Here is a 15188-nt window from a genome sequence, read left to right on the forward strand (position 1 = left end):
TATCACATTCTTTCTCTTTGGTTCCTGCTTAGGAAGGTCTTGCCCGCCCTGTGCTGGGGAGGACTTAAGTGGAGACCCTGTCGGGTATTTACTCTGCTTGCTCTGGGTAGAATGAGAGCCCAGGATGCCAACCCTCAGAGCAGATGATCACCTCCATAGCCGGCAGAGCACAGTCAGAGAATGAGTTGGCAATTACTGAGTGCTCTGGATTCACAAAGTGCCTTCCCATCATTAAATGTGTGCCTGCTGTCAAGATGGGAGAGAAAAAGGCAAGCACCCCACTGGGCTGCTCAGGAGCCTCAGAGAAAAGGGCAGGGCGGCCGGCCTCACGGTGACAGCTGTACGCCCAGCCAGCCTCTGTGCTCAGCATGGATGACTGTCCACACAGACCTGGCCCACGCTTTTGGATTCAGCCCAGCCCCAAACTGGCTCAGAACCATGCTGGTCTTCACTGTTACCAACAGCCAGGGTGTCCCCCCAAACGGGCTTCATGGTGGTCCTATAAGGATGCCCAGTGAATGCAGGCGCTGTGCTAGCAGAGCTGTAGTGCTGTACAGAGAGAGCGTGTCAGGCAGACCTCATTCTTAAGCCAGAGAACACAGAGTAGGGAGGTGCATGCAGGCAGGAGATGTTTGGGAAGACATAGGGAGTGAGGGGTTTTTCCTCTTATATTTTGAAGTCTACACAAATAATTTTGCAAGGGCATTGAACTTTGGAATATTAATGGACTAGGGATTTCGTTGTCCCACCAAGGAAGGCGTTTAACAAAGTTTTATTATTTTTATTTATTTACTTTTTTTTTTTTGATTTGGTTTTGTCAAGACAGGGTTTCTCTGTACAGCTCTGGCTGTCTTGGAACTCTGTAGACCAGGCTGGCCTTCAACTCAGAGATCTGCCTGCCTCTGCCTCCCAGAATGCTAGGATTACAAGCATGCGCCACCACCGCCCAGTTTAACAAAGTTTTAGCTTGCATGGAAATACTTTTACTTTTTATTTTTATTTTTTTAAAATTTGGTGTGTGGATGATTGCTGTTAAGAAGGGGTCTCAAGGGCCTCTGCATGTGCGCTATGACTGTGTCGCTGGGTGTTTGTGTGGGACGCCTAACAGTGGGACTTGGGGGTGTCTCTGACTCTTTTGCCTGTGTTTGGTGCCCTTTTCTTCCTACTGGGTTGCCTCCTCCAGCCTTAATATGAGGGTTTGCGCCTGATCTTATTGTTATGCTGTCTTCAGTAGATGCCCCTGGGAGGCTTGCTCTTTTCTGAAGGGACGCAGAGGAGTGGATCTGGGGAGGAGGAGGAGAGGTGGGGGAGACAGGGACTGGGAAGAGTGGAGGAGGGGAAACTGGTCAGGATGTAATGTATAAGAGAAAAGTAAAAAAAAGATATAGGAGCATGCATTAATTAATAAGCATATTCTGTAGAGATCTAATACCAAAAAAACCATGATTAAGTTGGAAAAACAATTATTCATATTGGTACATGAAAACTTAGGATGTTAAAGTTATTTATTGCTTTGAGGCAAATAAACACAAACTTAATGGCAAAAAAAAGAAAGAAAGAAAAGAAAAGAAAAGAAAGATAGGGTCTCACTATCTCACTGTGTAGTCATAGCTAGCTTGCAACTGACTCTATAGACAACACTGGTCTTGTACTCATGATCTTCTGCTTCTGCCTCATGGGTGCTGGGACTGCAGTTGTGTAGTAGTATGCCTGGCTTAGTGTTCAAATTTGCTTATGGGTGTTTAAGTGTACGAGCATGTGTGTGCATGCGTGTGCATCTGCACACATGCATATATGTGCATGCAGGTGCATGTGTAGACATGTATGTTTCTGGAGGCCAGAGCTGGTAGCATCTTTCTTACTGTTCTCCTTCTCCTTCAGTTTTTGACAGAGTGTTTTTCGTTGAATCTAGAGCTCACTTATCATCTCGACCGGCTGACCACTGAGCTCTGGACATCTACCTGTCTCTGTGCTCCTTCTCAACCCTTCCCCCCAGTGCTGTGGCTGTACATGCGTGCTGCTGTTCCTGACTTTTTGTGAGAGGAATGGGGATCTGAGTTCAGATCCTCAAACTTATGTGGCAGGTGTTTTATCGACTGAGTCATCTCTCCAAGATGCACATACAAAATTAAGTTTAATATCATTTGCAACATGGAGTTGTTATATAACCATCTGTTCAGTCTTTCATGCCAGACACTTTCAACTCCATTTCTGCTTTCGGTGGCTACAATCCCATGCAACCCCGTGTCTTATGGCGGCGGAACTGAGGCTCACCGGGCTAAGCACAGATCTGACTGTGGAAGCAGGGGACATGCTGGCCACACAGGCTCACCAGGCCACTCAGCTTTGTCACAGAAAACCTTGGAAACTAGAGAGTTGTCAAACAGAGGTTGCCTCCAAGATTTCTTAGGAAGGTGGGTTTGTCCCGAGGAGTGCTGTCACACATGGAGGTGGAAAAAGTGTCCGTGGACACATAGGAAAACCATCTGCGCCATGAGCAGGGCCCCCACTGCTCAGTGTTATGCAGAGATTCCCTGGAAACAAGCATAGAAGGAGTCAGACTTTACATCTTCTAGGAGGAGGAATCTGGAGTTGTTGACAGGCAGCGAGGTGACTAGGCAGATGAGTCTTAGACTCTCCATGTAAAACCTCCTCTCCCGCTCACTGGTCCTGAGACAGGGTGGGAGGGCCACCGGCCTATACCTCAGTCTCACAGGCTTCTCTCTCAGTGGTCTGAACTGGCCCAGCCTCCATAGGGAGAAATGGTTACTGCTTCCTCAGTGTCCTCTCGACCTTTTATGACACTGTAGCAAAGTTTGTACAGCGGACGGTTGCCTTAACCACAGAGAGTGCTACTTACTCTCCAGGGGCATTAGCTGCACCCCATCACCACTGTCCACATATAGGGGCAGTCTCCCCAAACCTGTCTCCTTTAAACAGTGGCCCTAACTCCCTGTTCTGCTTTCTGATTTCAAGGACTTGCCTGTCCTATGTCACCTAAGTGGACTTAATGGCATTGTACCAAGATTTCTTCAATTTACTGCCACCTGGATATGCCACCTTCTCTTTATCTAGCCAGCCCTAGACGGCCCCTGGCTTGCATTGCCCATCATGCCGTCTTAGTGGCCATTGGGACCTCAGTTACAGCCCGTTTGTATTCTTCCTAACCCTGCACCCTCCTTTCCTCACTGGCTGAAGAGTCTCACAAGGGTTTGGGGTTGTCTTGCTTTCTTTGGCATAAGTGGGTTTGTCAGGCTGGTGAGACTCACCATATTCCTGCTGGCCGGCTGTTCAGAGGCTGCGTGTTGAGATCACCAGGCTTTTCTTCCCTTCCTCGATAATTCTGGGATCCACGCTGTGCTCCCACGGGTTAGGCTCCCGATTAGTGGACTTGGTTCCACACAACTTGGTTCAGCCTTGGCCTGTGGCCAGCAGATGTGATGTGGGTCGCTCAGGGCTCAGGGCCGGTGTGCAGCCTAAAAGCATCTGCCGCTGGCATGTTACATGCTGTGTGGAAAGAGTTGTCTGGGCCTTACTATCAGGGCAGTCACAGGAAGCCCTGGACATGACCCTTGCTTCCAGGAACTAGAGAAGCACAGAGCTAGTGTTTGAGGAAAAAATGGTGTTCCTAGTGGTGGGAGGAGGTGGGCAGGGGTTCCGATGAAGATGGACTTGGGAGCCATGATAGGCATGTGCACATGTAGGTAGGGTCTGATGAGCCCTGTGTGTGTGTGTGTGTGTGTGAGAGAGAGAGAGAGAGAGAGAGAGAGAGAGAGAGACAGATAGACAGGTAGACAGAGACAGAGACAGAGAGACAGAGATAGGCTTTTGTAGCCTGGAATGTCTGGAAACAGACTCCAGTCTGATGGTGATGGCCTGGGGCGGCATCTCCTTTAGTTCCCCCTTTACTGGAAACACTGTAGCTCGAGTGGTTCCACTTCCTGCTCTGGGATCTTAGGACACATCAAGGCCAGGGGTCCCAAGGAGCTCAAAGCACAGTTGGTGGAGTTCCATAGGATGCTCTGAGTCTGTGCTAGAATTCAGTGTGCTATTTCAGTGTGCTGTCTTTGGTTTGTTGAGCCTGGCAGTGTGGGCAGACTCTGTAGTCAGCCTGCAGAGTGAGAGGCCCTGCCTGGGAGCTGATTAATTTGGGAGGATGCATTATTGATGCAGATTATTTTAACAGCCCAGTTCTTTCAACTGCTGGGTTTGGGTGCATGGTGGGAAATTAAAAAAAAAAAAGATATATTTTCTGGCTGGGAACCACTGTTGTGTTAGCTGTTCCTGCCCTAACTCTTGCACCCAATGTTCTGTTTCAAGGTGGAGACTCCCGGATGTCCCTCCACCTCATACCTGTCTGGCTTCATCCCCAGCATTAATGAGGAATCTGCATGAGCCTAGTAGGTCCCAGGGGGCTCGGAGTGTCCCTGTTCTTGCAGGTAGCCTTGGGGGTGCGGGCTGGGGAAAGGAACAGTAAAAACTGGTTCAGACACCCTCAAGTCTCTCCAAAGTCCCTGGCTCATTTGAACTATCTTTTCCAGAACCCTGACAGAGTGGGCTAGCCGGAACCAGTGCAAGAGTGGGCTTTACGGGGTCAGATTGCGTCTGGTGTCAGGGCTTGCTAAAAGACAGCCACTGACAGGCTAGAGTCACCAGAGTCTATTGGGTGACAGCTTCCTAGTAGAATTCTCAGACTTTGATATGAGTTGTAAGTTTTCTTTATTTAAAAAAATGTATTATTATTTTGGTGGTGATGTAGTGGTGGTGATGGTGTGTGTGTGTGTGTGCATGTGTGTACCTGAAGAGTGCATGTGTGTGTGTGTGTGTGTGTGTGTGATGTGGGTATCCATACTGCAGTATGTATGTCGAGTTAAGGAACAACTAAGGAGTTTTCTCCTTCTGCATGGTTCTGGGAATTGAACTTAGGTTCTTAAATCTGTGCAGTGCAGGGAGCGATTTTAGCTCTCTCTTACACATACAGCCATCTCTCGCACCTTAGCTTTTCTTTTTTGAAACAGGGTCTCCCTGAATAGCTGAGTAGCGGAGTCTGGTCTCGAACTTAAGATCTCGTGTTTAGCTTTCCTAGCACCGGGATGTAGCGGTGCTACGTCGAACATTTTTTTTCCTTCACATTTTAATGAGACAATTTGTAACTTGTTAGTATTCATGAGTCTTGTGAGCTGATGGTGGCTGCGAGCCAGTTTTCCCATGGTGCCTTGTCACCGTTTAATGGACCTGGAGCCACGGTTTTCTTCAAGGACGTCAGCTCTGTTCACTTTCCTTCCCTGGTTAAGATCTGCCTGTGCTTTAGAAATGTTTTTATTAGCATTCATCAATTATACATAATGATGGGTTTCATTATGGCATTTTCATACATACACATAACGTATTTTGATCATTCTCGCAGCCCGACGCCCTTATCCTGGTTTGCCCTGCCCGCTCCTGTTAGTTCTGCGTTCTTCTTAACCAACCCTGCTTCTGTTTCTAAGTCTTTTTTAACAAAATGTGGTCATGAATTCGGCTTGCAAATATTTTATTGAGAATTTTCAAATCTATGTTTATTAGAGCAATTATTATATGATTTTTTGTATCTGTCTAGTTTGAGTATCAAGGTAATGACTAGCTATGTGAACTGAGTTTGGAAACATTCCTTCTGTGTCTAGTTTATGGAATAATTTGAAAAGGATTGGTGCTAATTCTTTTTTTAAAGCCCTGATAGAATTCCACAGCAATGCTTTCTGAGCTGAGATTTAAATACTTTATTTATTTTGCTTTCAAAATTGTGGTGGTGGTGGTGGTGGTGGTGGTGGTGGTGGTGTGTGTGTGTGTGTGTGTGTGACGTGTATGTTCATACTTGTGAGTGAAAACGTGCATACACAATAAAAATGCTTTCATCATGGTATCAGCCCATGCTTCCCACTTTGTTTGTGGCAGAGTGTCTTGTGTCACTTCATTTCCTGTTGTCTTACAGGATCACTAGGGTTACAGACACACACTGCCATGTCTGGCTTTTGCATGCGTTCTGTGGATTTGAACTCTGGTCCTCTTACTTGTGTAATAAGCATTATTTACTGAGCCATCCCCCAGGCCCCACTGACATTTTTAGTTGGGAGACTTAATTGCTGTTTCAGTATGGTTGGCTTGTTATAGACCTGTCTACATTTTTTAAAGTCCCACCTTGGTTTAACTTTGGCAGGTCCTATCCACCGGCAAAGTCTCATCTCCTTTTGAATTTTAATAGAATATAATTCTAAGGCATGTTCTTACAATGTTTTGACTATCTTGGTATCTGTTGTAATGTCTCTATTTTCATTTCCATTTATTGATCTTGCTGTTCTCTGTTTCTCTTTCGGTTAATTTACCTACTTTTTTCATTGATTCTTTGTAATTTTTTTTTTTTTTTGGTTTCTACTTCAACAATTTCTGTTTGGCTCTTAATTATTTATGTCTGATGTTCCTTGCTTTGGCTTGCACTTATTTTTCCAAGGCTATAAGGTCATTGTAAGTTGTTCATGTTCAATCTTTTTGTTTTAATACATTTAAAAAGTTTATTTTCCTTTTGTGTATGTAGGTGCATCTGTGTGTGTCTCTGTGTGTGTCTGTGTGTGTCTGTGTGTGTCTGTCTGTCTCTGTGTCTGTCTCTGTGTGTGAGTGTTTCTGTGTATCTGTGTGTGTTTGTGTGTGTGTGTCTCTGTCTGTCTCTATGTGTGTGTGTCTGTCTGTGTGTGTTTCTGTGTGTGTGTCTCTGTGTCTCTGTGTGTGTGTCTGTCTGTATGTGTGAGTGTTTCTGTGTGTCTGTCTGTGTGTGTGTGTGTGTCTCTGTGTGTCTCTATGTGTGTGTGTTTCTGTGTGTGTGTGTCTCTGTGTGTCTCTATGTGTGTGTGTCTGTGTGTGTTTCTGTGTGTGTGTCTCTGTGTGTCTCTATATGTGTGTGTCTGTGTGTGTGAGTGTTTCTGTGTGTCTGTGTGTGTATGTGTTTGTGTGTGTGTGTTAGTGCATGAATGCCATTGCATGTGTGTGGCGTTCAGAGGGCCAGCTTTTGGCCGTTCTTTCAGGCCTGGGGATTAAGCTCAGGTAATAAGATTTTGGCAGCAAGCACCTTTACCCACTGAGCCTCTAGTCTTTTATTGTACACGTTTGTAGGTGATGAGCTTCCTTCTCTCCTGGGCTGCTTCTGTTGTTTCCCATAGCTTTTGCTGTGTTGTGTCTTCATTTTCTCTTAATTTTAGGATTTCTTCATTCAGTGGTGTGTGGTTTGGCCTCCATGAGTTTGTGGATTATTTTTTTCTTCTGGTTTTTGCTTGCTGTTGTTTTCATGGTTGGTAGAATGCAAGAGGTGGTTTCATCTTTCCTGTGATTTTGAGGCTCGTTTTGTGTCCCGATGTGTGAAGATTTATCTTAGAGAAAGCATGGAGCTGCTGAAAAGAATGTGCATCGACAATGCAGGGCTGGAACGCTTCACAGAGCATTCCATCTGTTAAGTTCGTCTGATAGGATGTCGTTAGCGCGACGTGTCTCTGTTCTGCTGCTGTGCGGGCCCCATGGTGACCAGGTTAGGCTGGCCTGTGACTTTCTTCTTGACAGGCTTGTTTTATGGAACAGGATTCACCTGTGCTGTCGCCTGTGTTTGGACCTGCAATGTCCCGATGGATCGTTCCCCAATCGGCGTGAAATGACTTTCTTTATCTCTCCTGACTGGTTTTCCCTTGAAGTCCATTTTGTCAGACATTAAAGGAACTGAAGCACACACACCCAGAGGACAGTGCCAGGCACCTGGGTGTGTGTTTGCTGCGGGTGTTTGTGTTCTGAAGGAGGGTGGCAAACATTGGGAGCCATCTGGAAAGCATTTCATGTGGGGTACACCCTCAGGCCTGGGGTGTTCAGAGCGAGGGGAAGAAAATGCAGATAAACCTGGGAGCAATTTCAAAGCCTCATGAAGAGTTGCTCCGAGGATGAGGGAACCGGTTTGTTCCAGAAGCTGGGCACAGTGGGCAGGAGATCTGGGGAAGCCTTTCTGTGTGTTCTGTCCCCCATGGGGCAGGCTTCCTAAACCCTGAGGGTACTGCCTGACTTGGGCGGTGGGCTGTCCACTCCTCCCTCTTCCCTGGAAGGAGCAGCTTTGTCCATTTCTGTCAGGATGTATGCAGAACTGGAAGCCCAGGCACGGCAACTTTGGGGGTGCCCCCAACACAGTCGTTAGCAAGGGGTGCATTTGGGCACAGAGCATGGCCTCCCTCTGATCACGCTGTGAAACCAGCAGGTGAACCAAGCATGACATTCCCCTGACCCAAGACTCTGAGTTGGAAGCCGTCCTCTGGCAAAGGGGCTCAAATGAACTGTTGAACAAAAATATTTGCCAGACCCTAGATTCTGTTTCACATTTGAGAGTCGGATTTGACACAATACCGATGAATCGGTTTGAGAACAGGACAGGAGGTGTGGCTTTGCCACAGCACTTCTCGGGAGTAGTGTTCAGCTGCCTGGCCCCTCTCACTTGCCTCCCTGTGCATGGACTCAGTCCCCTTTTGAGGTTGACACCCTTGCTTTGGGAGCCTGGTTTCTGCACCCTGGGATCTTTCAACAAAGGCGCTTCTGTGGGCAGACCTCAGAGGCCAAGTAGGAATACCAATAAGGAAGGGTGTTCCTACAGAACCAGGGGCGTCAGGCAAATCTGGGGACTACTCATACTGTCCAACAGAGCAGAGAGTCCCTTCGGGGGGGGGGGTTTGCTTTGCGACAGGCTCCCTGGCCTGCAGCAGGAGGGGGGTGGGAGGTAAGGGGGGGACTATCTTACAATGAGAAGTTGAAGTTGCATCTGTAGTTGGGGAGGGGCTGGCGGGTGCTGCAAAGCCAACAAAGAGACAGTGTGGGCTGGCGACACTTAGGGGGAACACATGGCAACTAATGGGGTAGTAATGGGCAGGGAGGTAACCTGGGAAAAGCTGGTACAAGGAAAACTGGCGCATAAATTTTGGTGCTGTGACATCCTCCTTGGCAAGGAGACAAGCACCGCTGTCACCCTCCCCGAGGCCGAAGCCAGAGATGTCATGGCTCCTGGAGATGTGGCCAGGGCGAGCGATGGCTAGAGGGTGAGAATCCACACTGCTTTGCAGTGCTCGAGGAGTGAGGGCGAGCAGAGGCTCAGGGTAAATGCCTGGCACAAAGGTAAAATGCAGGACTGAAGCTCTGTGCTAATGGGGGCGGGGAGGCGGCCTCCCTGTGTGTACCCACAGGGACTCACACTGTGCTCCTAGAACAGGAGCCTGAAGATGGGGACGCCCAGGGGCTCTGCATGCCATTTCCACAAAGACCCTTTGAACGTGTCACCTCCCCAAAGGGGACAGTATTTATTGCCTGGGGGCTTTTGGAGGAAGCCATTTCACAGTTTGTATTTGGACTTTTATGGCTTCCGTGGGGTTCCCCAGACAACCCGAGGCGTCCTGGAGTCTAGAACAGTGAGCGCGCCTGTCAGTGAAGGCTTGGGTTCTGTCTCTTACACACCAACTGTTTTTTGATCAAGTTAATAATACTCTTTAAAAAAAAAAAGAAGCAACTTTTTATTTATTTGTCTTTGTTCATTTATCTGTCTTCTTCAGAGCCCTTAGGAATGTTTAAGAAAGAAGAGAGAGATCCACCCTCCTCCCACACACACACAACTGATGGGGACACTGTGGACCCCTCCTCCAAGACTCTGGGCCATGGTGTGAATCCTTAATGCGACCCCCAATTGGTGTTTGCAAAGTAGCAGCTGGCCTTAGACCCCTGAGGACTTCCAGTTTCCCATGGTGAACATCCCTCAGAAAGGCCATGGGAATTCCCTGCCTCATCTTAGCCGGAAGGCGGTGGTGATGGGAATTCTGGAGCCGCCCCCCGCCCCCCCCCCAGCCTGCTGCTGGCTGAGAGGCAGTCTACCCCACCCTGTGAATCTGGACCGGGGGCTGCCTCTGGGTGGATGCTGGTGGATTCACTCAACCAGCTAACGTATTACTAGCCTGCCGCGTGCAGTCATTTGTCGGGCACGGGCGTGAGGAGGAGGAATTAGGCATGGCCTTGGGTTTAGGCGGAGTTAGTGGTAGAGCTTCCTGCTGTTGTTCATTTCTCAAGGGGATGGTTTGAGTTGTGAGGGTTTGATGGCTGGTTTATAGCCGGCCTCTCCCCTCCCAGTACCCATGAAACGGGGCTGGGGTGGGGGTGGGGAAATATGAAGGAAAATGAGTAGGTGCGAACGGCCGTATTTCACAGGGATGGACGCATGCACATTGGCCACGCAGCTGTGCCAACGTCCCCCACTGCCATCCATCTTCTCCTGACTGGGACATATTGAATTTTAGTCTCAGCATCTGAGGATCTGGACGTCTCACCGCTTGAGAGGCGACTGGAAAACGGGAGTCAATTTCCTACAAGTCACACCTTCGTTTGCAGGAAACGAAGGACAAGAAATCATTTTGGGGCAGGTTCTTACAGTCAAGCGAGAGCCCGAATACATTTATCGATGGCTTTTGATGGCATCTTTCACAGCCAGCCAGCCTTAGCATGAGGACAGCCTCAGTTGTTCCCTCAGGGACGACTGGCAGTGGGTCTGAGCACTCACCACAGACCTTAGTGACTGTCCCCTGGGCTCCCGCCAATATGCCCTTTGCAGATTGGCACCATCTATTGATGGCGGAAGTCAAGGTAAGGCTCTGCAGTGTATTTCTAGAGGAACGAGTGAGCCGTTTACACGGTGAAAGCCTGGGGCAGCTTCTTCCATTTGGACACTGTCTTTTCTGGCCTTGACGAAATGACGTTCATCAGGGGACAGACAGAATACGGAATTAGGACTCTGGGCCCTGGAGTCAGCCACTCTTCTACTTAACCTGGAGCAAAGTCTCCAACTTGGTTTTCTTTGCTTTTAAAAAATCTCTGTGTGTGTGTGTGTGTGTGTATTTGCCTGTAAGCACGCCTGCTCATGTGCATGCATGTGTGCACATCATGGCTCAAGAATGGAGGTCAGAGGATAATCTCTAGCCCCAGGTCTTGCCCTCCACCTGTGCTCTGTGCTGTTTTTAAAAATCATAGAAAGGAAAGGGATTTCATCATGACCTTTCCATGTACACGTATGTGTTAGCATGTATGCATGTATGTATATAAACAAGTGTGTTTGTATGTACACAAATGTGTATGTATATGTGTATATATACAAGTGTGTATGTATATACACAAATGTGTATTACCAAAGTGTATATGTATGTACATGCATATATACACAAGTGTGTATGCACACAAACACATGCATGTGCACACACATGCATGCATACATGCATACATACATACATACATATATATCTTCTTTCTTCTTTTCCCTTTCTGCATCTTTGATGTTATTTTCCTTTTCCTTTCACACTTTCAGCCTTCCGCCTTGTTTGAACACAGTCTCTTCTTCCCCTCTTGGCACAGCAGGCTTGCTGGGCCTTAAGCTTCCAGGACTCCCCTGTGTGCCTCCCCTCTCCCCACAGGAGGGCTGGGGTGACAGGGCGTGCTCCCACACTTAGTAAAGTACCCAGCCTTTACCTGCGTTCTGGCGACCCAGACTCAGGTCCCTACACTTGCTCACCAGTCACTTTACCCACTGAGCCATCTTCCCAGCCAGAGACTCAATTTTCTCATCCGGATAAAGGGTTAAAGAGTTTGATAATCCTGGTCCAGTTCCCTAAGATGATGGCAGCAAGACCATTTGAGAAATACTAAGCTTGTGTTTTTTCTGGTGTTTAGTTCAAGTTCTTCCATTTATATATGTAAGATTACACACACACACACACACACACACACACACACATATTTATGGAGAGAGAAGTTAAATTTCTATTATCCAGTTACTAATGCTGAGCAAACTTCCAAAACGTTTTTATGATTTACAACTTTTTTTTCCCCAATTAGCAATAATCATGCCTCAGATAAACCTCATTGGCTATGATACTGCCACTGTGCAAAGCTTTTTTTTTTTTTTTTAACAGACAGAACCAAGGAACTTTAATGCCTGGCTAAGACTGTGGGCATTCAGTCTGGCAATCAAGTGTAATGATTGTTCTCAGTAAGAGAAAAAATGAAGCACAAAATGTCCCTTTCCGAAGTGATCCAGTTTGGATCTTATGTTCCTGACTGGAGATTACAGGAAGACTTGTTTTTTCTTCATCGTTAGGCTGAAATCGTTGTATTGCTAACCTCCCCCTCCCTATTTCTTCTTTCTTTCTCTCCTTTCTTCCTCCCTTCTGCTCATCATCATCATCATCACCACCACCACCACCAGTTGGAGACAAATATTCTGCAGCCCAGGCTGGCTTCACACAGATAAAGATGCAGGACATTCACATCGTCCATGCAGATGACGATGGCCTTGAACTTCAGATCCTCCTGCCTTTGCCTCCTGCAGCTGCTTTTACCCTGTGCTGAGGATGGAACCCAGGGCTTGGTGCCTTCGAGACAAGCACTCTACTCACTGAGTTGTGCCCCAGCCCTGGAAAGAACATTTTTTCAGAGAAATTAAAATGTAAAAGTAACTGCTTTTCTGTGCTGACAAGAGGGCTGAACCTAAATCAGCACAGGGCCCTTTTCCCCCACTTGCTCTAACTGGAGTGGCTGGGTTGAGGCCCAAGTGGAAGGATGCCGGGCTGTCTGGCTCATCACCCGCAGCATCAGTCTTTGTCGAGGGGGAGGGCTTGGCAGAGATCTGCTTTGACGCTAGCATGGAAGACTTATCCCAGCTCAATCTGCTCCAATCCAGGCCCCATTGTCACTGTCATCTCTTACCCAGAGGGAACAGAGGTTGAAAAGCACCCCCGGTGCCCCACCGCCTGCTCCACGGTGTGTTTTGTTACGTTCTGGAGTTGGGGACTTGTTAAATGGAAAGATTTCTTTGATTTTGCTGCCTTGCTGTGGGAACTAAATCATGGTGCGCTCTGTAAAAAGCCCAGGAGGGATGGTTTGTCTTTATTTTTATTTAAAGGGTTTTACACACACACACACACACACACACACAGAGAGAGAGAGAGAGAGACAGAGACAGAGACACAGAGAAAGACAGAGAGACAGAGAGAGAGAGAGAGAGAGAGAGAGAGACAGACAGACAGACACAGACACAGACACAGACACAGACACAGACACAGAGAGAGAGAGAGAGAGAGAGAGAGAGAAAGAGAGAGAGACAGAGACAGAGACAGAGACACAGAGAAAGACAGAGAGACAGAGAGAGAGAGAGAGACAGACAGACACAGACACAGACACAGACACAGACACAGACACAGACACAGACACAGACACAGACACAGACACAGACACAGACACAGACACAGACACAGACACAGAGAAGGGCCTGAAGCTTTTTGTTTAGCTCACTTTGCTCTGGATGAAGACTCCGTTTCCTTGCATCCTCTGTCACCTCTGGCTTTCACACTCTATGCTCCCTCTTCCCTGCTTCCTGAGCCTTCGAAGGAGGAGGCTTGATATAAATGTTCCATTTGGTGCCGAGCGTTCTCAAGACTCTCTTCTCTGCACCTTGTTCAGTTCTGGTCTCTAGGTTTATCAACATCTACTCCACATGAAAGCTTCTCTGAGGAAGCTTGGAGGATGCTAATCTGTGGTTGTAATGCTTTATTAGTGCATCCACTCAACAGAAGAATAGTAGGAGGCCCTGTCCTGGGTCTCATGACCTCTCCAGTCATAGGTCTTTGACAGATAATAGTGCCAGGTATGGATTTCACCAAGACTTCAATCCAGTCATAGACATCTTTAAAGTAAGGCTAGAGCATATTGAGTTGAGGCTGACATAGAGGCTCACACTTGAAATCTCAGAACTAGGTGACTGGAGACAGGGGCATTTCTGTAAGTTCACTATATAGCCTAGTGTTGCTACTTTGTTTCCAACCTATTTACCTGGTAAAAAAAATGTCAACTCAATCAGTAGCAATACAAGCTACAAGCCTAGATTGGGCGGATCTCCCACTACACTACTCTATTCCCATCTATATTATCCCATATAACTTGCAGTTTCTCCAGGCCATGAGCTTCTCTCTCTGCCCCTCCATCCTCCGTAGCTCCTCCCCCAAACTCTCAGCTCCTCCCCCTTCCTCCTGCTCAATCATTGGCTCAAGCCTTTATTTGAAAAGTTAAGGTGGGGAGAAGGTTCACAAGGCAACTCCTCATCTCAGCCCCTCTGAGGAGTGGAATTAGCCTCAAAATACAAGCCCAGGGCTATCCACAAGAGCCTAGGCTATGTAGTGAGCTCCAGGCTAGCTCCACTCCAGTACCAATTTACCCATTACCCCAATACTTTCTTGAACTCGAGAGTTGTACCAAGACATCCCTGGAGCCCACCCAACTGCCCTGTCTTCTTTAGGTAGTGGAAACCTTTAGACTGCTCTGCTTCTGCTGGGAACAAACACTCCACACCCCAGGTCTGGGCTCCGTGAGTGCTTTGGGAGGCAGATGGATGGTTGAGTGTCCTTCTGTGCTTCCTAGCCTGGCCCCGCTGCCACCCCTGATGCCCCCTGCCTAGGGTACAGGCTTGGGACCTTGACCTCAGCCCACCAGTCGTTCTGTCTGCAGGCTCAGTCACTGCCCTCAGCTTTGATGGGTCTCACGGCATTCAGCTTCCCTTTCCCAAACTCTGTGTACTTTTCCTCGGGGTGCTGTCTCCTTCTGGGACAGAGGCTTTTAGACCTGTGATTGGTGGCTTTTGTGTCTGAGTCTTCATTGACTTTGTACTGAACAGTAAGCCTCCAAAGCTATTTCCTCAGGAGTGAAATGAGAGGCCCTCGAAGCAGAAGTGGAGAGGTCTAGGGGAAACCCAGCAACCTGCTCAGAAGCAGGAGACTACGCAAGAGCAGAGTCAGGGCTGGTGAGTCAGGCAGCAGCTGTACCGGCTCCTGGATGCATGTGCAAAGACTGTTCTGGAACTCCAAGCCTTCCAGGCCAGGCAGAGTGCCTCAGCATTCATTCATTCATTCATTCATTCATTCATTCATTCATTCTCTCTTGCTCTCTTGCTCCGGGCCTCCCCCAGGTCTGATCTCCCTTCCTCTTCCTCTGTCTTCTCTCCTCATTCCTGTTTTTCTTCAGTGCTGGGGATTGAACCCAGTGTCTTGCACATGCTCAGCAAGGGCTCTGCCCCTCCCCCACGCCCCCAGACTTCATGCTTCATTTGTAACAAGACT

The 15188-nt window shown here is 47.9% G+C and overlaps 1 protein-coding gene and 1 pseudogene across 1 annotated transcript in view; one reads left to right on the plus strand and one right to left on the minus strand.

Moving 5' to 3' along the window:
• Positions 1–15188, plus strand: part of Slit1 (slit guidance ligand 1) — a 144410-nt gene that overhangs the window by 28018 nt on the left and 101204 nt on the right. The gene's annotated exons all lie outside the window — the stretch shown is intronic.
• On the minus strand, positions 11909–11973 carry LOC127676844 (uncharacterized; annotated as a pseudogene).

This window comes from Apodemus sylvaticus, chromosome 1 (assembly GCF_947179515.1).
Source record: "Apodemus sylvaticus chromosome 1, mApoSyl1.1, whole genome shotgun sequence".
Taxonomy (NCBI): domain Eukaryota; kingdom Metazoa; phylum Chordata; class Mammalia; order Rodentia; family Muridae; genus Apodemus; species Apodemus sylvaticus.